Source organism: Papio anubis, chromosome 1 (genome assembly GCF_008728515.1).
Source record: "Papio anubis isolate 15944 chromosome 1, Panubis1.0, whole genome shotgun sequence".
In the NCBI taxonomy this organism is placed as follows: domain Eukaryota; kingdom Metazoa; phylum Chordata; class Mammalia; order Primates; family Cercopithecidae; genus Papio; species Papio anubis.
Genome location: NC_044976.1, coordinates 38,400,509 through 38,423,449, shown reverse-complemented (window position 1 = coordinate 38,423,449; position 22,941 = coordinate 38,400,509). Strand labels below are relative to the sequence as shown.

Here is a 22,941-nt window from a genome sequence, read left to right as displayed (position 1 = left end):
TATATTCAAAGCTGAAAGGCACCAAAAGAATTGAAACCAGGGACGTGAACAGATATTTGTACATTTATGTTCACAACACTGTGATTCATAATAACCAAAAGATAAAAACGACCCAAATGTCCATTAATGAATAAACAGAATGTAGTATACACACGCAATGGAATGTTATTCAGCCCTAAAAAGGAAAGAAATTCATTCCTGAAAAGCAGGATGAGGGAGGAAATTCTGACATGTGCTACAACATGGATAAATCTTGAAGACATTATGCTAAGTGAAACAAACCAGTCATAAAAAGACAAATGTATGAGTCCACTTATATGAGGTATGTAGGGTAGTTAAATTCATAGAGTCAGAAAGAATAAAGGTGGTTGCCAGGGGCTGGGGGAGAGAGAGGCTGGCAGAGTTATTGTTTAATGGATATAGAATTTCAGTTTAGGAAGACGAAAAGGTTACGGCGATGGAGGGTGATGATGTTTGCACAACAATGTGAATGTACTTAATGCCTCTGAACTATACATTTAAAAATGGATAAAATGATAAGCTTTACTTTATGCATATTTTACCACCATTAAAAAAATGAAAGGCAACTGCATTCTAATGTCTTGAAGGTTTTGGGTTTTGCTACTTAAGAGAAATAGGCAGGCTGGGCGCGGTGGCTCACGCCTGTAATCCCAGCACTTTGGGAGGCTGAGGTGGGCGGATCACGAGGTCAGGAGATTGAGACCACCCTGGCCAACATGGTGAAACCCCATCTCCACTAAAAATACAAAAAATTAGCTGGGCATGGTGGCGCGCGCCTGTAGTCCCAGAGCTACTTGGCAGGCTGAGGCAGGAGAATCGCTTGAACCCAGGAGGCGGAGGTTGCAGTGAGCCGAGATCCCACCATTGCACTCCAGCCTGGGTGACAGAGCCAGACTCCATCTCAAAAAAAAAAAAAAAAAAAAAAAAGAGAGAGAGAGAAATAGGCACTGTTTTTGAAATGCTACATAGAGAGTCATCAAGCTACAGAAACACTTAGGTAAGAGAAAACACAAATTAGCTTGTCATACTCTTCCTCTTAGATAGCACAAATGCAATTTTCGTGCATAAACATGTATTGTTTCCTGGTAGTGGCAGATGTTCCTTTCTTTAATTGTCTCAATACACACATATGCGTATACACTGATATAAACATGTATCTGTCTAGATGTAACATGAGTAGAGAGTGAGACTGAACATTTACATAATCATAAATAGACAATGAATAGTAGCATTGGGAATAACTATTTGTACAAAAATATTTAATAAGAAATAAGACTGAATTGTTTTTTAAATGAAATTTAAAATTCTAGCATTATTTACCTAATTTTAATTTAAAATTGTGAAAGAAAATAAACAGTCTGTATATTTTAAGCTTCTAAAACTTGTTAGGCCCTAAGCAAGGTTGACTTTGGAGACTAAGTCACAAAGCATGACCTCTTGTTTACTGGCATTTTTGTTTGTTTGTTTTCGTTTTTGTTTTTGAGGCAAGGTCTTACTTTGTCACCCAGTCTGGAGTGCAGTGATCTCAGCTCACTGCAGCCTCAACTTCTGGGCTCAAGAGATCCTTCTGCTTCAGCCCCTCAAGTAGCTGGGATTACAGGCACATACCACCACACCAGGCTAATTTTTGTGTTTTTTGTAGAGATGGGGTTTTACCATGTTGCACAGGCTGGTCTCAAACTCATGGACTCAAGTGATCTGTCCACCTCGGCCTCTCAAAGTGCTGGGATTACAAGCGTGAGCCACTGTGCCCGGTGGCCTTTTGTTATGGATTAACTTCCTTCTTTTTTTTCTTTTTTTTTTTTTTTTTGAGACGGAGTCTTGCTCTGTCGCCCAGGCTAGAGTACAGTGGCACCATCTCGGCTCACTGCAAGCTCTGCCTCCCAGGTTCACGCCATTCTCCTGCCTCAGCCTCCCGAGTAACTGGGACTACAGGCGCCACCACCACGCCTGGCTAATTTTTTGTATTTTTAGTAGAGACGGGGTTTCACCGTGTTAGCCAGGATGGTCTCGATCTCCTGACCTCGTGATCCACCTGCCTCGGCCTCCCAAAGTGCTGGGATTACAGGCGTGAGCCACCGCGCCCAGCCGCTTATTTTCTTTTACTTGGCTCAAACGAGATGTTGCCGGAGAAAAAGACACCTTGACTATTACATCCTTAATGTAAAATGTGAAATATACCCTTCCCCCAAAAGAAACACTGCGTATAATCAATCAAGTTGCTGTATTAGTCTTGTATGCAAAATGTTGAAATCCTGGTAAGTATCCCCAGACTTTGCCTATTTAAGCACCCTCAAACCTCTCCATTTCAGAGCACTGACCCCATCTTTTTGGAGTCTATATCCTCTTAGATGACCACCCTCAAACTTTACACTCGAATAAACTCAATTATTTAATCATGTTGCCTGAATTTCATTATTAAGGTTGACATTTTGGCGACCATGAAGGGACCAGAGGTAAACCTTCACTCCAGTTATTCCTGTCATTTCACTAACAGCCAAAATCTTGGAACCAGCATGAACAACTTTTGTTCATCCACCCTCAAAGGAACTAATGGGGATCCCTGGTAAGGCTCCTCTCAGGCTGTAGTCCTCCTGGCTTTAATGAGGATTCAGACTTTATTCTAGCTATACATTCCTAACTGGAGGGAGTTAGAATTAAAGCACTGCTGCAAGATAGGAGTTTCATTTGTTATTCTCTAGAGATTCTGCTGATCATAGATTTGTGACTTTGAGTCAGGTGCAGTGGTTCACACCTGTAATCTCAGCACTCTGGGAGGCCAAGGCAGGCAGATCACTTCAGGTCAGGAGTTCGAGACCAGCCCCGCCAACATGGTGAAACCCCGTTTCTACTAAAATCACAAAAATTAACTGGGCGTGGTGGCACATGCCTGTAGTGCCAGCTACTCAGGAGGCTGAGGCAGGAGAATCGCTTAAACCCAGGAGTTTAAGCGAGGTTGCAGTGAGCCGAGATCACACTACTGCACTCCAGCCTGGGTCACAGAGCAAGACTACGTCTCAAAAATAAATAAATAAATAAATAAAAATTGTGACTTTCACTTTTCTGTGAGGTTAAGTTTTTGTGTTGAATTACTCCTTAGAGATTTTACAACTTTTTCTCTCATTCAAAATTTTGATAAGGTGAAAAACAGTTTATTTTTGAAAAGAGGAAGTAAATATTTGTGGCTTAAGCATAAATGTTATAATATTTAAAGCTAGCCAGGTTCTGAGGCTCGGTTCAATTGACAAATTCAAATTTGCTTCTTGAGTGACCAAAATTATGAAATACTCTGTATAAGGATGAAATAACTCCTGAAGGTAATAGACACTGTTTCTCCCAGCTAAAAGGCACCTTAAGCAACCAAAGTCTAGTATGAGTATCTGAGTTAATCACTCCTGCTAAGTAACAGTCTCACAGGAAATCCCTTAAGTAGAACTTAAAGGAAACCTCGCTTAATCTGGTGAGCACACATGAAGGATTGATGACCCTGTATCTTCAGCATCCAAGTTTGTTGGTATCGAGATTTGTATGTGGGAAGAAGTGACTCAAGGGTGACACCTTGAGGAGTTATTTTCACAAGCAGCACACTTGATCCCAAAACAACTTTCCCTAAGTCTTTTGGTCTTTCAAAGGAAAGCACTATGGGCAACTGTGCATCTAAAACTGAATCTTCCTCCTTAAAGAGAGTCCCACTATTAGAAACTCCAGCTGGATTTATAGTTAACACATATGATGCCTTTTCAGGTAAATATTTAGAAAATTGGTCATGAATAACTCACGATGACTCCAAATTATAATGGCCCAAGTGGGGTGCCCTTGAAATGCCTAAACTACTTTACTTATATGTTCAATTAGAATAAGTTGGCTCTAAAATAAAACAGAGCAATTGGTAAAGTTATTTTCAATGGCATTTAGAGGCTTCCAAAAGAGGTTCTGATAAAGTTCTTTCTTTACAGGAAGAAAACAAAAGATTCTCTAAAACAATTTCTGAAATGAAAAAGCTGCTGAAATTTCTCCTCCTCCCATAACTCCTCTTTCTCTTTATCCTTCATTATCTCAACTACTTTTTCTTCCTCCTCCCACTTCTACTCCTATTGTTCTGGCTCCATTTTGTGAATAGCTGGTGTCTGGTAGGGGAGAACCCAAGGTGAAACCTAAAGGCGTAAAGAATTCCCTGACTCTCACCTGGACCCTACTCATTTCACCAGAGAATTTGAATGGAATATTCAAGCATATGATCCTGTTTTTTTTTTTTTTTTTTTTTTTTTTTTTTTGGTTTTTAGTTTACGCTAACTAGTTCACATGTTAATATCAAAAAGTAAAGCTAAAGGCAGGGCTCAGAGGCTCATGCCTGTAATCCTAGACCTTTGCAAGGCCAAGTTGGGTGGATCACTTGAGGTCAGGAGCTCGAGACCAGCCTGACCAATATGGTAAAACCCTGTCTCTACTAAAGATACAACTTAGCTGTGAGTGGTGGCACATGCCTGTAATTCCAGCGACTTGGGAGGCTGAGGCAGAGGCAGGAGAATCACTTGAACTCACTTAACTTTTTTATAGAGATGGGATCTTGCTATGTTGCCTAGGCTGGTCTCAAACTCCTGGGTTCAGGTGATCTTCCCACTTCAGCCTCCCAAAGTTCGGAGATTACAGGTGTGAGCCACTATGCCTGGCAATTAGTATGCCCTGTACAAGTCCATGTAATGCTTCAGTTCTCCTCATGAGAAAGCCAAACAATAGAGGATCGAGATTTCTACAGGATCTAAGAGAAATGAATATCATAATCATTCCTTGACATCCAGTAGTGCCAACCTCCCAAATGTTGTTTGCTGCCATCTCAACTGAAGGTGAATTCTTTACTGTGATATATTTATGTAGTGTGTTTTTTAGCATTACTATTGATAATCAGTTTCTCTTCACCCTCACCTGAAAAACAGACAATACACATGGATGGTTATGCCTCAGGGATACACTGAGAATCCAGCTTATTTCTTATAAGTATTGAAAGCATATTTCTTGGGTGTCAGCTGTTTTTTTTTTTTTTTTTTTTTTTTTTTTGAGACGGAGTTTCACTGTCACCCAGGCTGGAGTATAGTGGCATGATCTCTGCTCACTGCAACCTCTACCTCCCAGATTCAAGCAATTCTCCTGCCTCAGCCCGCTGAGTAGCTGGGATTACAAGACCCCGCCATCACGCCTGGCTAATTTTTGTATTTTTAGTACAGACAGAGTTTCACCATGTTGGCCAGGCTGGTCTCGAACTCCTGACCTCAGGTAATCCGCCTGCCTCAGTCTCCCGAAGTGCTGGGATGATAGGCGTGAGCCGCCGCGCCCAGCCGGATTCCAGTTTTTGTTTTTTTTTTTTAAACTCAGCCTTTATGTACTCTTAAAAAAAAAAAAAAAAAAAAACCGGCTGGGCACAGTATCATATGCCTGTACTCCAGCTACTTAGGAGGCTGAGGTGGAAGGATTGCTTGAGTCCAGGAATTCCAGGCTGCATTAAGCTTCAGTCGCACCACTGCACTCCAGCCTGAGTTACAGCGCAAGACCCTCTCTCTAAAAAACAAACGACAGGCCAGGCACGGTGGTTCTTGCCGGTAATTCCAGCACTCTGGGAGGCCAAGGTGGGCAGATCACTTGAGACCAGAAGTTTGAGACCAGTCTGAGCAACATGGCAAACCTTGTTCCTATAAAAAATATAAAACAATTAGCCAGGCGTGATGGTGCATGCCTGTTGTCTCAGTTACTCAGGAGGCTGAAGTGGGAGGATTGTTTGAGCCCAAGAAGTCGAGGCTGCAGTGAGCCATGGTTGTGCCACTGCACTCCAGCCTGGGCGACAGAACGAGACACTGTTTCAAAACAAACACAAAAACAAAACAAGCCAGATTCTCTGGAATGGACAGGCAGAAATCAGTCAACATTAAAAGGAGTCTTATATTCTACAGCCAGGAGCGTGAAAAAAAAAAGTAAATAAATAAAATATTAATAAATAAAAGGGGTCTTATAGGTGCCTGTGCCCCTTAGGACATCCAAATTATAATATTCCATTTACGTTGCTTGTACATAAAAATCAAGAAAATGTCCTAAGCATTCTGACCTGAAAACATGGGGGATTAAAATAGAGCTAGTTTTAAGCTACCATAGTTAGCACTTGGATTTAGTGGCTAGATGATTGCCATCCTGCATGAAAGTGATAACAGAGACCATCTTGCTAGTAAAAGCAACTGAAGAAATAATGAAGGGATCTCCCCTCACTATCTTCATTCCACATTCTGTGGAAGCATTTCTAATTTCACACCATACTCAGCATTATTCGGTTAGCAAGCTGACCCCTTAGGAAGTTCTATTTCTTTCTGCACCTCATATTACACTCTCTAAGGGCAATAATCTAAAAACCTTCTACTGTTCCGCCTCTACTTTCAGATGAAATGCCATAACTTTAACTGATCAACTTCTCTCTCCTAGCATGAACCTGCAAGAAACTCCCCTTACTGATGATGTTGTTGTTTGATTTACAGATGGATATTACTTGGCAGGTGAGTCTGGAACTTATACAGGTTGTGCTATCATATCTGTAGCTGAAGAAATAGAAAGTGCTTATCTTTCGAAGCAACCTCAGCTCAACAAACAATTGATAGCATTAATTAGCAGAATAACTGCTAATGCACAGATAGCAGATAGCCTTTGGAGTAGCTCATGACTTTGAAATGCTACAAAGAGGGTTCTTAGCCTCTCCTGGTCAGTCCATAAAAATGGGCACCCTGTGTTGCAATTATTAAAAGCCATATTATTACCCAGATCACTAGCTATTATTAAATTCCCAGGTCACTCCAAATCAGATACTCCAAAAAAAAAAGGGAAATCAACTAGTTAATAAGGCAGCAAAGAGGACTGCTTACAGACATCTAGGCAAGAAAGACAATCTATATTAACTTTTAAAGAAGTCCCTGAATTTGACATAAAATTGACTCAATCCAGAGCTTCCCAATAAAAAAATTGGGAAACAAAGGAGGGAACGTACTCCCCCAAACATGAACTATGGTATGGACCAAACAACTTGCCGGTACATCCTACCAGTTATCATTTTTGACCTATGTTCATGATTTAACTAGCTAGAATCCTGATAAGATAGGTGCTGGGGACAATGATGTTATTGGAAACCTTCTCTGACTACAGCTTATAAGGTATACAGTTGCTGCCATATCTGCCCAAAATACAATCCAGGAAAACCTTTATATAGTTCTCATGGATATTTTTCTTTACCTGAAGTCCCCCTTCCAGGTATGGTAATTAGATTTTATTCGGTTACTCCCATCACAAGGATACAAGTATGTGCTAGTTTGGTTTGTATGTTTTCTTACTAGGTAGAAGCATTTTCATGTGGAAGAGCAACAACCTTAGCGGTAAGTAAAATGCTCCTGGAAAAAATTATTCCAACTTAAGGAGTCCCTCTAGAACCTGATAGCGACAGAGGTACTTATTTCACTGGATACATTATTCAGTCAATATGTAAGATCTGGCCAATTCTCCAACATTTCCCTTGTGCATATTACCCTCAGTCATCTGGGTTACTAAAACACACAAATGAAATAATCAAAACTCAATTGGCAAAATTAACCAAGTCTTTTAAAATTTATTGGACAAAAGCTTTTCCATTGGTTTTGCTTAACGTAACCTAAGATCCACTCCTTTTTGTAAACATCAGTTATCTCCAATTGAGACAATAACAGGTACACCTATAAAAACTATCCCCAGGAGGCTGGGCACAGTGGCTCACGCCTGTAATCCCAGTACTTTGGGAGGCCGGGGCGGGCAGATCATGAGGTCAGGAGATCGAGACCATCCTAACATGGTGAAACCCCATCTCTACTAAAAATACAAAAAAATTAGCCAGGCATGGTGGCAGGTGCCTGTAGTCCCAGCTACTTGGGAGGCTGAGGCAGGAGAATGGCGTGAACCTGGGAGGCGGAGCTTGCAGTGAGCTGAAATTGTGCCACTGCACTCCAGCCTGGGCGATAGAGCGAGACTCCATCTCAAAAAACAAAACAAAACAAAAACAACTACCCCCAGGAAATTATGAATCCATAATGCTAAAAGGAGACACGTTACATTACTGCAGTGGCCTCATGAGACAAGTAAAAATTGCAAATTGGTAAAAGATTCTTTTTATAGTGAACTCCCAGTAAATGAAGAACATAAAACCCATGGACTTCAGCCAGGAGATTTTGTCTATTGGAAACATTATCTTCTAAAGGATTCCTTTTGACTGAAATGAAAAGTCTCTATCAGGTATTTTTTTTTTTTTTTTTTTAGACGGAGTCTCGCGCTGTGTCACCCAGGCTGGAGTGCAGTGGCGTGATCTCGGCTCACTGCAAGCTCCGCCTCCCAGGTTCACGCCATTCTCCTGCCTCAGCCTCCAAGTAGCTGGGACTACAGGCGCCCGCCACCACGCCCGGCTAGTTTTTTGTATTTTTAGTAGAGACGGGGTTTCACCATGTTAGCCAGGATGGTCTCGATCTCCTGACCTCGTGATCCACCCGCCTCGGCCTCCCAAAGTGCTGGGATTACAGGCTTGAGCCACCGCGCCCGGCCTATCAGGTATTTCTTATTAACCTTGTGCTATAAAATTAGAAGGCATGAACTCATGGATTCACATTTCTCATCAAATGGCCTGTTTTACTGAAAGGTGATCTTTGACTTGTCAAGTTTACACCAGGCTGAGGAAAAGACAACATCTGAGGTAGACAGCTCTTCCAAGATGCCAGACCAGAACTTTATCTAAATGAATGCTTAGGCCTGTCTACTAGTGACCATTGTCACCATTGCTTCAAGAATCTGGTTAATCATTATTTATTTATTTTATTTTTTTGAGATGGAGTCTCAAGCTCTCTCCCAGTCTGGAGTGCAGTGGCGTGATCTTGGCTCACTGCAAGCTCTGCCTCCCGGGTTCACACCATTCTCCTGCCTCAGCCTCCTGAGTAGCTGGGACTACAGGCACCTGCCACCACGCCTGTCTAATTTTTCGTATTTTTAGTAGAGATGGGTTTCACCGTGTTAGCCAGGATGATCTCGATCTCCTGACCTTGTGATCCACCCGCCTTGGCCTCTCAAAGTGCTGGGATTACAGGCGTGAGCCATCGCGCCCGGCCAATCATTATTATTTTATGTGACAAAGAAAATTTCTTCCCTTGTTCATTCTACTCTGTTGAGATAAGTGTTGTTTCAGGACTTTAGTGGGTAGTTTGGTTAGGAAGAATGAATTTTATTTTTTTCCTTATGGTTGTTTCTTTTTCTCTCTGCATGGAATGGTATGATAACACTTTGATTAAACTATCCCAGAGCGTTGTTACTGAAGGAAACCTGTCTGACTGTTGGATCTGCCATATGATTACAAGATCTATTCATGACCAACATATGCCATTAGTAATATCCGTCACTTATTTTTCAGATGTCCCTAATGCCATTACATATTTAGACTGATTTCTTTCTAGGCTAACTTTCCCAGTTCAAATCATGCATGACACTTCAGTTTCTATATCTTGTCAAAAACTATTTACTATCATATCTACTTGGAAAGAATTTGGTCCTGGCCCTCCTTGTTCCATTCTACATTGGATTAAGAAATGCATTACAGGCTGGGCATGGCGGCTCATGCCTGTAAACCCAGCACTTTGGGTGGCCAAGGTGGGTGGATCACCAGAGGTCAGGAGTTCGAGACCAGCCTGGCCAACATGGTGAAACCCCATCTCTACTAAAAATACAAAAATTAGACAGGCATGATGGCCTGTGCCTGTAATCCCAGCTACCTAGGAAGCTGAGGTACAAGAATCGCTTGAACCCAAGAGACGGAGGTTGCAGTAAGTCGAGATGGTGCCATTGCACTCCAGCCTGAGCGAGACTCCGTCTCAAAAAATAAAAAACAAATCCCTGGTCTGCCAGTATCTCCCTCTTATTTCATGTCATGCAATGAGTTCTGGCAAATATATGAAAAGGGAAATCTCTGGTTTGACTTTCTGCTCTCTACTCTTTCTGTTAATGAGGCTATTAACAAATATACCCTGAGGGCCATCACACTCCAGCCTGGGGGACAAGAGCAAGACTTCGTCTCAAAAACAACAACAACAACAACAAAAAATACACCCTGAGGGGAATTACTTATGCTCCCTCAGGTTTTGCGTTTGTATGTGGCATCAAGAATGATTTGCCTACACAAGGTAGTTTGGTTGAGCATACCGTGGCCTCAATAGTTGGCAAAGAAAGGACATATACTCATTAGGTTATTTTGTAACTCTTTTATCATTACATAAAAATATGAAGGAGCCAAGCATGGTGACTGAAGGGGTGGCCTGCCCCTCCACACTTGTGGGTGTTTCTCGTTAGGTGGAACGAGAGACTTGAGAAAAGAAATGAGACACAGAGACAAAGTATAGAGAGAGAAAAAAGTGGGCCCAGGGGACCGGCGCTCAGCATACAGAGGACCCATGCCAGCACCGGTCTCTGAGTTCCCTCAGTATTTATTGATCATTATCTTTACCATCTTAGGAAAAAGGGAAGTGGCAGGATAATAGGATCATCTTAGGGAGAAGGTCAGCAGTAAGACAAGTGCATAAAGATCTCTGTGACATAAGTTTAAGGAAAAGTGCTGTGCCTTGATATGCATATGTAAACATCTCCATAAACCTTTTTAGTGCATAAAAAGCAGCATTGCGCTAGCAAGTCCCACCTTTCGCCCTAAGGCGGTTTTCTCCTTTCTCAGTAAACAGAACGTACAATCGGGTTTTACACTGAGATGTTCCATTGCCCAGGGACGGGCAGGAGACAGGTGCTTTTCTCTATCTGAACTGCCAAGAGGCCTTCTTTCCTCTTATACTAATCCTCCTCAGCACAGACCCTTCACAGGTGTCAGGCTGGGGGACGATCAGGTCTTTCCCTTCCCAGGAGACCATATTTCAGACTGTCACATGGGGAGAAACCTTGGACAATACCTAGCTTTCCTAGGCAGAGATCCCTGCGACCTTTGGCAGTGTACGTGTCCCTGGGTCCTTGAGATTAAGAGAATGGTGATGACTTTTCACAAGCATACTGCCTTCAGGGACTTGTTTAACAAAGCACACCCTGCACGGCCCAAAATCCTTTAAACCTTAAGTCACCACAGCACATGTCTCTTGCAAGGACAAGGTTGAGGGTAGGGTCACAGATTAACAGCATCTCAAATACAGAACAAAATGGAGTCTCTTATGTCTACTTCTTTCTGTATAGACACAGTAACAGTCTGATCTTTCTTTTCCCCACAGTGACCCATGCCTGTAATCCTAGCACTTTGGGAAGCCGGGGTGGGAGGATCACTTGATGTCAGGAGTTCAAGACCAGCCTGGGCAATATGTAGGGACCCCCATATATATGGACCCCTCTTTCTCTATTACAGAGATAAGAGGACTATGTTAGCAGAATATTAAAATAATTTAGGTCAAAGCATTTTGGGAATACTAATCCTGAGTGCTGGGAGAAATGAATAAAAACATATCAGCTCGTATTGGTCAGATAGCTGGAGACAATGCAAGAAGCATTGCAGCTCACCAAAAATGTTTGACCTCCTTAGCCCAGGTAATACTAGATAACATAATTGCCTTTGACTATTTATTGGCTGAAAAAGGAGGAGTCTGTGCAGTAGCATACATCATTTGTTGTATCTGTGTTAATACCTCTAGAGAAGTGCAGACTCAATTTAAAAGAATAACTTGGTTGGATGTGGTGGCTCATGCCTGTAATCCTAGCACTTTGAGAGGCCAAGGCGAGCACATTGCTTGAGGTCAGGAGTTTGAGACCAGCCTGGCCAACATGGTGAAACCCTATCTCTACTAAAACTACACAAATTAGCTGGGCGTGGTGGTGGGCGCCTGTAATCCCAGCTACTCGACAGGCTGAGGCAGGAGAATCACTTGAGCCTGGGAGGCGGAGGTTGTAGTGAGCCAAGATTGCACCACAGCACTCCAACCTGGGCAACAGAGCAAGACTCCATCAAAAAAAAAAAAAAAAAAAGCCAGGCACGGTGGTTGAAACCGGGAGGCAGATGTTGCAGTGAGCCAAGATTGCGCCACTGCCCTCCAGCCGAGGGGACAGAGCGAGACTATATCTCAAAAATAAATACATAAGTAAATAAATAAATAAATAAATCTCAAAAGACGAATGGTTATAAGATGTTAGAAAATGGATTCTCTAGGCCAGGCACAGTGTGGCTCACTCCTGTAATCCCACTTTAGCACTTTGGAAGGCCAAGGTAGGTGGATCACCCGAGGCCAGGAGTTTGAGACCAGTCTGGTCAAAGTGGCGAGACCCCATCTCTACTAAAAATGCAGAAATTAGCTGGTCATGGTGGCACACCCCTGTAGTCCCAGCTACTCAGGAGGCTGAGGCAGGAGAATCACTTGAACCTGGGAGGCGAAGGTTACAGTGAGCCAAGATCATGCCACTGCATTCCCGCCTGGCTGACAGAGTAAGACACTGTCTCAAAAAAAAAAAAGAAAAAAAGAAAGAGAGAGAGAGAGAAAAGAAAAGAAAAGAAAATTGGATTCTCTAAATGACTTGTTTAGTTGGTTACCCTGAGGGCTAAGTTCATTTTTTTCATTCTGGTCTTCAAGTAATTATTATCATAATCATAAGTATAGTTACCATTTTCCTAGTTATCAAATTACTCATGATTCGTGTTACAGTTTGCTTGTGATCAATGACTAAAACTAGAATAATAATTGCTTAAAAATTGCGTTAATTGAAAATAAGTCACACGACCAGAATCAGACCACTAAGTTATACTTTCCTCCTGTTTCTTTATAATTAGGCTTTAGCTTCTTTCAGCTTATGAATTAAACATTTCCCCTCTCTGTGGGACATGACTCTCCAGGAATGAGACTTCCTAGTGATGTGAGATATAACTACTCTCTAACAAATGCTTCGTCTGTAATGCTTTCTTTGAAGATCTTGAAGAAAAGGGGAAAGTGTGAAAGAAAATGAATAGTCTGTCTATTTGGGGCTTCTAAAAGCTTAGGTTTTGTGGAAGATTGACTTTGGAGACCGAGTCACGGAGCATGACTTCTTAATCTTGACTTTTTGTCATAGATTAATTTCTTTTCTTATTTTCTTGTACCTGACTCAGGTGGTACCTGAGATATAAGACTTCTTGACTGAATCTATATAAGACTCCTTGACTGAGTCTTGACTAACATATAAGACTCCTTAGGCTGGGCGTGGTGGCTTACACCTGTAATCCCAGCACTTTGGGAGGCTGAGGTGGGCGGATCATGAGGTCTGGAGATAAAGACCATCCTGGCTAACACGGTGAAACTGCCTCTATTAAAAATACAAAAAATTAGCCGGGCGTGGTGGTGGGCCCCTGTAAATCCAGCTACTTGGGAGGCTGAGGCAGGAGAATGGCGTGAACCCAGGAGGCGGAGCTTGCAGTGAGCTGGGATCGCTCCACTGCACTCCAGCCTGGGCGACAGAGCAAGACTCTGCCCACCCCTCCAAAAAAAAAAAAGACTCCTTGAGGCCAGGCACGTTGGCTCATGCCTGTAATCCCAGCACTTTGGGAAGCTGAGGTGGGTGGATCGCTTGAGGCCAAGAGTTTGAAACCAGCCTGGTCAATATGGCGTAACTCTGCCTCTACTAAACATACAAAAATCAGCCAGGCATGGTGGCACATATCTGTAATCCCAGCTACTTGTTCAAGAATTACTTGAACCTGGGAGGTGGAGGCTGCAGTGAGCCAAGATCATGCTGCTGCACTCCAGTCTGGGCAACAGAGTGAGACTCTGTCTTAAAAAAAAAAAAAAAAAAAAAAAAAAACTCCTTGATTATTACATATTACATCCATAATGTGGAATATTAAAACTACATTGCCCAAAAAATAAATATTAGAGAACCAACAGGTTCTTATCCCTGCTGTGCAGTGACATATCTATTACACCGAGACAGCAGGGTTTGCAGCAAAGAAATAGTTTAATGATCACAGGATGCCGAGTGAAGAGATGGGAGAAGATCCTCAAATCCACCTCCCTGAGGAGTTCTGGGCTGAGGATTTAAGGGGATCATGGAGGGCAAGGGACTGAGAATTGGGGTAATTGATTGGTCAGGGTAAAGGGAGAATGAGGTCATCAGGATGTGGAAACTACATTCTTTGGTGAGTTAGCTTCTTTTGAGGTCCTTCAGACCAGCTGAGTGAGTGGTTTTCTCAGTATGCAGGACCTGAATATCTCAAAGGGAGAACTTAGCATTTCATATTTTCAAGTTGTTAGCTATAGAACAGTTAAGGAGAACTATAATCTTGTAACGAGGTCTACATGATTCTAGGACATTAGGCACAAAACGACAATGAGGAAGCAGCTCAGAGAACAAGCTAACCTAATGACTAATGTTGAATGTGCTGCAAGCTGGGTTTGTTTTTGTTTCTCCCCCTCCCTTCTTCCCTGATTAATTTTATAATGTTTATAGGGGTGGTTTCAGAAACACTGCCTATCAAATTGCTGTAACTGTGCAATAACCTTGTATGGAAAATATTGAAATCCTACTAAGCTTCCCCAGATCTTGACACTGTAAACAACACTCAAACATCTCCACTTCAGAGCACTGACTCCATCTTTATGGAGTCTGTATCCTCCCAGGTGACTGTCCTTAAACTTTGTGCTTTAATGAACTCAATATTTAATCATATAGCCTGCATCTTGATATTAAGATTGACAACATTTTGATATTTTTGTATTTTGCCTTTTATTTTTATTATTTGTTTTGTTTTGTGAGATGAAGTCCCTCTTTGTTGCCCAGGCTAGATTGCAGTGGCACGATCTCGGCTCACTGCAACCTCTGTCTCTCCACTTCAAGCGATTCTCCTGCCTCAGCTTCCTGAGTAGCTGGAATTACAGGCACACACCAACATGCCTAACAAATTTTTTTTTTTTTTTTTTTGAGGTGGAGTCTCGCTCTGTCGCCCAGGCTGGAGTGCAGTGGCCGGATCTCAGTTCACTGCAAGCTCCGCCTCCCAGGTTTACGCCATTCTCCTGCCTCAGCCTCCCGAGTAGCTGGGACTACAGGCGCCTGCCACCTCGCCCGGCTAGTTTTTTGTATTTCTTAGTAGAGACGGGGTTTCACAGTGTTAGCCAGGATGGTCTCGATCTCCTGACCTCGTGATCCGCCCGTCTCGGCCTCCCAAAGTGCTGGGATTACAGGCTTGAGCCACCGCACCCGGCCACTAATTTTTGTATTTTTAGTAGAGACAGGGTATCACCATGTTGGCCAGGCTGGTCTCGAACTCCTGACCTCTGGTGATCCACCCTCCTCGGCCTCCTAAAGTGCTGGGATTACAGGCATGAGCCACCGCGCCCAGCCTGTTTATTTTTTGAGAGAGTTTTACCCTGCCACTCAGGCTGGAATGCAGTGGCCCAATCATGACTCACTGCAGGCTTGAATTTGCGGGCTGAAGCGACCTTCCCACTTCAACCTCCTGAATAGCTGGCACCACAGGTCCATGCCACCATACACAGTTAATTTTTTTGATTTTCCGTAGAGACAGGGTCTCGCTGTGTTGGTCACACTGGTCTAGAACTCCTGGCTTCAAGTGATTCTCCTTCTTCAACCTCCCAAAGTGCTGGGATTATAGGCATAAGCTGCCATGCCTGGCCTTGAAAAAATTTTTATTATATCAATATAATTAGTGATTTTGCTAGGGTAAGAAAAAAAAAATTGTATGAAGAATACAATAATATAGGGCCAGGCGCGGTGGTTCACGCCTGTAATCCCAGCACTTTGGGAGGCCAAGGTGGGTGGATCACAAGGTCAGGAGTTCAAGACCAGCCTGGCCAAGATGGTGAAACCTCGTCTCTACTAAAAACTACAAAAATTAGTCGGGCATGGTGGTGGGCGCCTGTAATCCCAGCTACTCGGGAGGCTGAGGCAGGAGAATCACTTGAACCCAGGCGACAGAGGTTGCAGTGACCCAAGATGGCACCACTGCACTCCAGCCTGGGCGAGAGAGCGTGACTCCATCTCAAAAAAAAAAAAAAAAAAAGGAAAAGAAAAATACAGTAATGTATTAATTATGTATTTTTTTCCAATGGAGTCTCACTGTGTCGCCCAGGCAGGAGTGTAGCGGAGCCATCTCAGCTCACTATAAGTTCCGCCTCCTGGGTTCACGCCATTCTCCTGCCTCAGCCTCCCGTGCAGCTGAGACTACAGGCGTCAGCCACTACACCTGGCTAATTTTTTGTATTTTTAGTAGAGATGGGGTTTTTTTTTTTTTTTTTTTTTTGAGACGGAGTCTTGCTCTGTCCCCCAGGCTGGAGTGCAGTGGCCGGATCTCAGCTCACTGCAAGCTTCACCTCCTGGGTTTACGCCATTCTCCTGCCTCAGCCTCCCGAGTAGCTGGGACTACAGGCGCCCGCCACCTCGCCCGGCTAAGTTTTTGTATGTTTTAGTAGAGACGGGGTTTCACCGTGTCAGCCAGGATGGTCTCGATCTCCTGACCTCGTGATCCGCCCGTCTCGGCCTCCCAGCCGGCCTCCCAAAGTGCTGGGATTACAGGCTTGAGCCACCGCGCCCAGCGAGATGGGGTTTAACCCTGTTGGCCAGGATGGTCTTGATCTCTTGACCTCGTGATCGGCCCACCTTGGCCTCCCAAAGTGCTGGGATTGCAGGCGTGAGCCACTGTGCCTGGCTGTATTTTTAAATTTATCTAAACATCTCCGGCCCATCAATAAAATACCCAGGTGTGTACAATAATAATTAACTTCAGTCATCTTTGATATTTTCTTTCTTTCTTTCTTTCTCTCTCTCTCTCTCTCTCTCGATGGAGTTTCACTCTTGTTGCCCAGGCTGGAGTCCAATGGCACAATCTCAGCTCACTGCAACCTCCTCCTCCCAGGTTCAAGCGATTCTCCTGCCTCAGCCTCCCAAGTAGCTGGGATTACAGGCATGTGCCACCATGCCTGGCTAATTTTGTATTTTTTGTAGAAACGGGGTTTCTCCATGTTGGTCAGGCTGACCTCAAACTCCTGACCTCAGGTGATCGGCCCACCTTGGCCTCCCAGAATGCTGGGATTACAAGCATGAGCCACCGTGCCCAGCTTCTTTGATATTTTCAAATAGTCATAAAAATCACAGCTATTCAATATTTTAATAATTGTATTGTTGTGAAGTTTGTGTTTTTTTTTATCAAGGAGAAAGATAGAAGATATTTTACTTAATAGTACATTGTTCGCTTGGTTATAACTTCTAAATATTTAGACATAGTTTATGTAGGCCTCCAGTTGTGCTCTTGCTCCTAGGACCTACAAATAACGAGAATGGGCCTATTTAGCTATCACCACTGCCCTACAATTCAGAATCGCCTGCTATTTCCTTGTGGATCTCTATTAGGCATCTCACATAAAACATGTCCGAACTGCCCCTCTCCAAGGAGGGGACACCACTATTCATTCATTTGTTTAGGCAAAGCACTTTGGAGTTGTACACGATGCCATTCTTTCTTTCACATTCCATATCCAGTCCAGGCTCTTGACTGAAAATATATTCCCAAACTGACCCTTTTTTACACCTCCTCCAGCTATTACCACCCTACTTTTATTCACTAATACCTCCCATCTAAACTTAAGGAGTAACCTTTTTAGGGGACTAGCTATTTCTATTCTGGCCCTCCTGAAGTCAATTGTCCACACAATAGCTACATTAATCCTTTTATGGGACAAAGAAAATATTCTTCTTTTCTTTCTTTTTTTTTTTTGAGATAGAGTCTTGCTCTGTCGCCTAGGCTGGAGTGCAGTGGCACAATCTCAGTTCACTGCAAACTTCGCCTCCCGGGCCAACGGTCTGCAACCTCAAAACAGAAAGGAGGAGGAGGGTCCAGGATCAGGCCAACACTGAGATGTCAGAGGAATAGGATCCAGCCATCCAAGAATGTTCAGAACCCACTGAACAGACAAAGGGAAAACCAAGAGTGTGATATTCCTCAAGACAAAAGAAGAAAGTGGCAGGAAGAAGCTGAATGATCAGCTGTGTAGGCTGCTGACAAGAGTTTGGGTAAGGTGAGGGCACACAAATGACCATTTGATATTACATCATGAGTATTGGTTGGTAACCTCAACTAGAGAAGTTTCTGTAGATCTCTGGTGTGGAATCCCGTTTGGAGAACATTGGAGAATTAATGTGAGATATGAATGTAAAAAGGGCAGGGCAGTTACCCTCTTGAGAAGTTTTTCTGAGAAAGAGGAGAATAAAAATGGGGCTGTGCTATTAAAGGGATATGAGGTTTTGGAAGAAATTCTTAAAGATAAGTTTATTAGTATGTTCTCATGCCCATAATGAAGACATAACCGAGACTGGGTAATTTACAAAGGGAAGAGGTTTAATTGACTCATAGTTCCCCACAGCTGGGGAAGCCTCACAATCAGAGCAGAAGGCGAACAAGAAACAAAGTCGCGTCTTACATGGTGGCAGGCAGAGAGCTTGTGTAGGGGAACTCCCCTTTATAAAACCATCAGATCCTGTGAGACTTATTCACTATTATGAGAGCAGCATGGGAAAGATCTGCCCCCATGATTCAGTTATCTCCCACAGGGTACCTCCCACAACGCGTGGGAATTACAATTCAAGATGAGATTTGGGTGGAGACACAGCCAAACCATTTCAACAGGAGATTCTAGAGCAAGGTTGTATGGGTATGGAAATGATACACGAAAATAGGAGAAAATATAATGTAGAAAACAGGGTGGGGGGACTGCAGGAGAAAAGTCCTTGAGAAGGCAAGAGGGGATGGCATCCAGAATTCAAGAAGTTTGATCTGCAATAGAAATTAGATATGTATTTTTGTTTCAAAAGGAGGGAATCTAGAGAGTATGGGTACAGATGCAAGTTGGTGTATAGATTTGGCAGTGGGAGATTTGGGAGTCATTGCCTGGGTGCTTCTTTTTTCTCCATGACTTATGAGATAAAGCTGAGGTGGTAGAGAAGGGCAATGTTGGGCTTTTGAGGAGACAGTAAAAACCTTGTTAAAGTTGTTTTAGAGTGGGAAAAGGAAGAATGCATACTAGATGCTCACAGGAAGATTGCAGGACAGTGTCGAGTGGCATCATTCATTTACTGAACAAATATTCATTGAAAGTCTACCATGTTTCAGGTACTATCCTAGAGGCTAAAAATACATCATGAAAAAACAAGTCCTGGGTTTTATATTCTTTTTCCCCCAGAAGTTATAATACAGTTAATTTATTCGCAACTTTCTTTATTATATTCCAGTTCTATGAATACTCCCAGGTCCTCTCCCTGCCCCCTAACCACCACCGCCGGCTTGAGTGAACCTGGATATTTCTCAATACATCGTCAGTAAGACACAAATGACGAGTTAGAATGGTTACATTTTTAAGATCCATCTATTTAGATTCATGAAACATTGTGGACACCTACTATGGTCAAGGTAATTTTTTCTCAGTATAGGTAAAACCCAGAGGGCTATAGGGTCAAGTTTGTCAGATTTGGATTCCAGCTCCAACTGCTTACTCGTTGTGTGCCTTTAGATCATTTAATTTCGTTGAGCCTTAGGTTCCTCATCTTAAGATGGACATTGTAAGAGCCTGTGTCTCATAGTTCTCATAGTTGTGAGTCCTAATGAGATTTATCCAGAGAGCCGAGAATGAGGCCAGATGCATAGTAAGCGCTTGATGTTACTAGTATCACTCCTATAAGGTTCAGCTTCAGAGGATAACTTTAGTTTCCTTTACTGTAGTCCCTCCACACCTACTGACTGTGGATGCCATCTCTTTCCACAACTTTGTCCTGTGAGTGACAAAATGATCAAGAGGACAGACCCATATTGTGGATCATCAAAGGAGCCGATCGATTAGGCTAGAATTTCTGATTTGCAAATTCAATAATTTGATTCTATCATTTCACCTAGGTTGTGATTAAGTCACAAGAGCTCAAATTACTAATTTACCTTAAGAAATATAATGGTATCTCTATAGAAAAGTCAGCTTGGGAAACAAAATTAACACCAGAAGTTTGCTTAGGGAAGGTACAATCGGTGTAAAGGGAATGAGAAGATCTTAAATCACCATTGTTCCAACACCCTAGCTTCTCCCACGGTTATTTTTTATCTTTTCTTTCTCTACCCCTCAAATCTAATCAGGTTAGACTCTAAGTCCTATTAATTTGTGCTCAGGAAACTTTCTTCCATCTTTTCTCTTACCCATTTCTACTTCTCCATGCCTGGAGAATGAGAGTATATAGATAACAAAAAATAATGTCCTCTAAAGGTCTTCAAATGAGAAGCATTTGGAGAGTGAGAGTGGCTGCCAGGTGAGGAGAGGATGTGCTTCAGAAGCTGATTTTGATTATTATTTCCTATGGCTGGACTTGCTGCCATCACCTCACTGGGACCCTGGGGAACATTTTGTTCCTTTCCCAGGGGCTCAGCTTTCCCTTCTGGGAGGCTTTGTTGCTGCATTTTGATGAAGGGTTAGGGGCCCAAAGGTATAGAACCCCCAAAGGAGATGGGAATCCAAAAATCTCACAGATGCTATTTCAGACATTCCCCTCCTGCCAAAGTCTCTCTGGAGAATGCTTTTTTCCTCTGCCCCTTGGGAGATTTTATATTTGTTTATATTTGTTGGATTTAAGGGAGGGGCAGTTCCTTCATTGTACCACCACCCTTAGACATGCCCTACTTTGCTCTTGCTTGGATGATTGCAAGGGCTTCCCAACAGGTATTCCTGCTTCTAGTTCATCCCCTTGCTCCCCGAGATTCACCTTCCTAAATTTGACTCCATTGTTTAAGATTGTTCAGTCCCTTCTTGCTTCAAATAGAATCGAAATCTTCAGCCTGCCTATTAGGTTCTACCACCTGGCCTTATCACCTGCTATTCTTAAGAGCACCAGAATTTCCTGTTAGCACCCCATACATGTTGCTACCCACCCCCCAATATATAATTTTCCTGCATTTGTGTCTGCTCAATTTCTCACCTTTTCCTGGGACTCCCTCCTATGTGTACTAAATACAATTAACGGAGCATATCATCCAGTCATGGCAGAGGCCCCCAGTTATATTAATCTTCAGCAAACCCTAAACTTTGTCTCACTTCAGGTCCTCTGTACTTGTTCTTCCCTCTATCTGGAACATTCTTCACTTGTCCAGCTTCTTCTCAATCTTCAGGGTTGATCTTTTAAAGTAAGGCCCTTGATTTTCTCTCTTCTAGCATCCTGTTCTTTTTTCCTTCATAGCACTTACCAAAAATATGTAATTATACATTTAAATATTCATTTATTTGTTTAATCCTCTGCTAGACTATAAACTTGCAATATTCATGTCTATTTGCTCCCCGCTTTATTTTTCAGTGCCTAGCACAGTGCAAGGATGTAAAAAACATGAATATTTGCTGAATGCATAAGTGATTGAATGGCTTATAGTGCATAGAACTCATGGTGTGTCATCAGCAAAATCCTATATTCTCGATCTCTTCTCTGCTTTAACTTAGACCTGGCTTTCCCCAAAGAACACTATTTCTCCCAGGTGACATCTTTTCTCTTTTGTTCACTTCATAGATTAGTGCCTGGTACAGAATAGGTGCTCTGCAATTATTTAATTGCTGTTTACTGGCTGTGTCCTTTTCCCTTTAAGCTAACGAATAGGAAGATAGCCCAACAGAATGAAAAGAAGTCATTCTGGAGTCAGACAGACTGAGATTGAATCCTAGTCCTGCTGCTGACTAGCTGGTGATTTGACCAAGTTGGTTAACTTCTCTGAGCCACAGGATTCATCTTTATGTGTAATAGAATTTTAACTTGGGCAGAGGTACTTTATTAGGTTGGCCCAGTGAGTTGATTCACACTGCCCCCTAGAGGACTTCTGTTTCTGGGACAACAGACTCCAAATCCCAGGAATGTTTGAGGATCTTTGTGAGCTACTCAGACACACCTGAGGGAGGGGAGGGCTCCAGATCAGCCCTGTGGGAGTTGGCGCCAGATCAGCCCTGCAGGGGTTGGCCCCAGATCAGCCCTGCAGGAGTTAACTCCAGATCAGCCCTGCAGGAGTTGGGCCACAGACAAAAAGTTAAGTGGTCGGCCGGGCGCGGTGGCTCAAGCCTGTAATCCCAGCACTTTGGGAGGCCGAGACGGGCGGATCACGAGGTCAGGAGATGGAGACCATCCTGGCTAACACAGTGAAACCCCCGTCTCTGCTAAAAATACAAAAAACTAGCCGGGCGAGGTGGTGGGCGCCTGTAGTCCCAGCTACTCGGGAGGCTGAGACAGGAGAATGGCGTAAACCCGGGAGGCGGAGCTTGCAGTGAGCACTCCATCCTGGGCGACAGAGCAAGACTCAGTGGTCTTGGAGAAGGCAGCTCAGACATTGACAAGGTCAGCAGTCCTCGAGCAGCAGTGACAGTGGGAGTTTTAATGATTTCTGAGAATCAAGGAGGGGACTTGGTTTGCAAAGCCTACCTTTATTGCTACTTAAGCATGTGGTGAGTTATCCAGAGCAAGGAGATTTAGAGTATTGCTAAAGGTGAGGTACATTTGTGTTAACCATAGTTGAGGTCAGGGGTATCTCAGAGTCACATGTAAAATGGAGCATCCTTAATAATAACTACCTGCCTTTCAGGATTGTTGTGAGGATCAAATGATAAAAGAATCATGTAACATGCTAATATGGTACTTGATACATAATAATTGCTCAATAAATGACAACTGTTATTATTGTTGAGGATAAGGCAGCCTCTCCACTTTCCTTTCTTATACTACATGCTAAATTTATTCTCTAATAACAAAGAGTCGGCAAAAAATGGAACAAAGATATGATCAAATATGCACTTTCTTGTAGGCAGTCTTTTGCTTTTTGTGTTTCATAATAAAATTATCTTATTAATAAATTAAATGTGTATAGTTAAATCT

At 42.9% G+C, this 22,941-nt stretch overlaps 1 long non-coding RNA gene across 1 annotated transcript; it reads left to right on the top strand.

Annotated features, from left to right (window-relative positions):
* The first annotated feature begins 5,815 nt into the window (after window positions 1-5,815).
* Window positions 5,816-22,199, top strand: LOC108583757. The gene is made up of 3 exons (XR_001898542.3): window positions 5,816-6,554; window positions 7,383-7,421; window positions 17,790-22,199. It is a non-coding gene; the product is annotated as an uncharacterized LOC108583757 (long non-coding RNA).
* The last annotated feature ends 742 nt before the right edge of the window (window positions 22,200-22,941 follow it).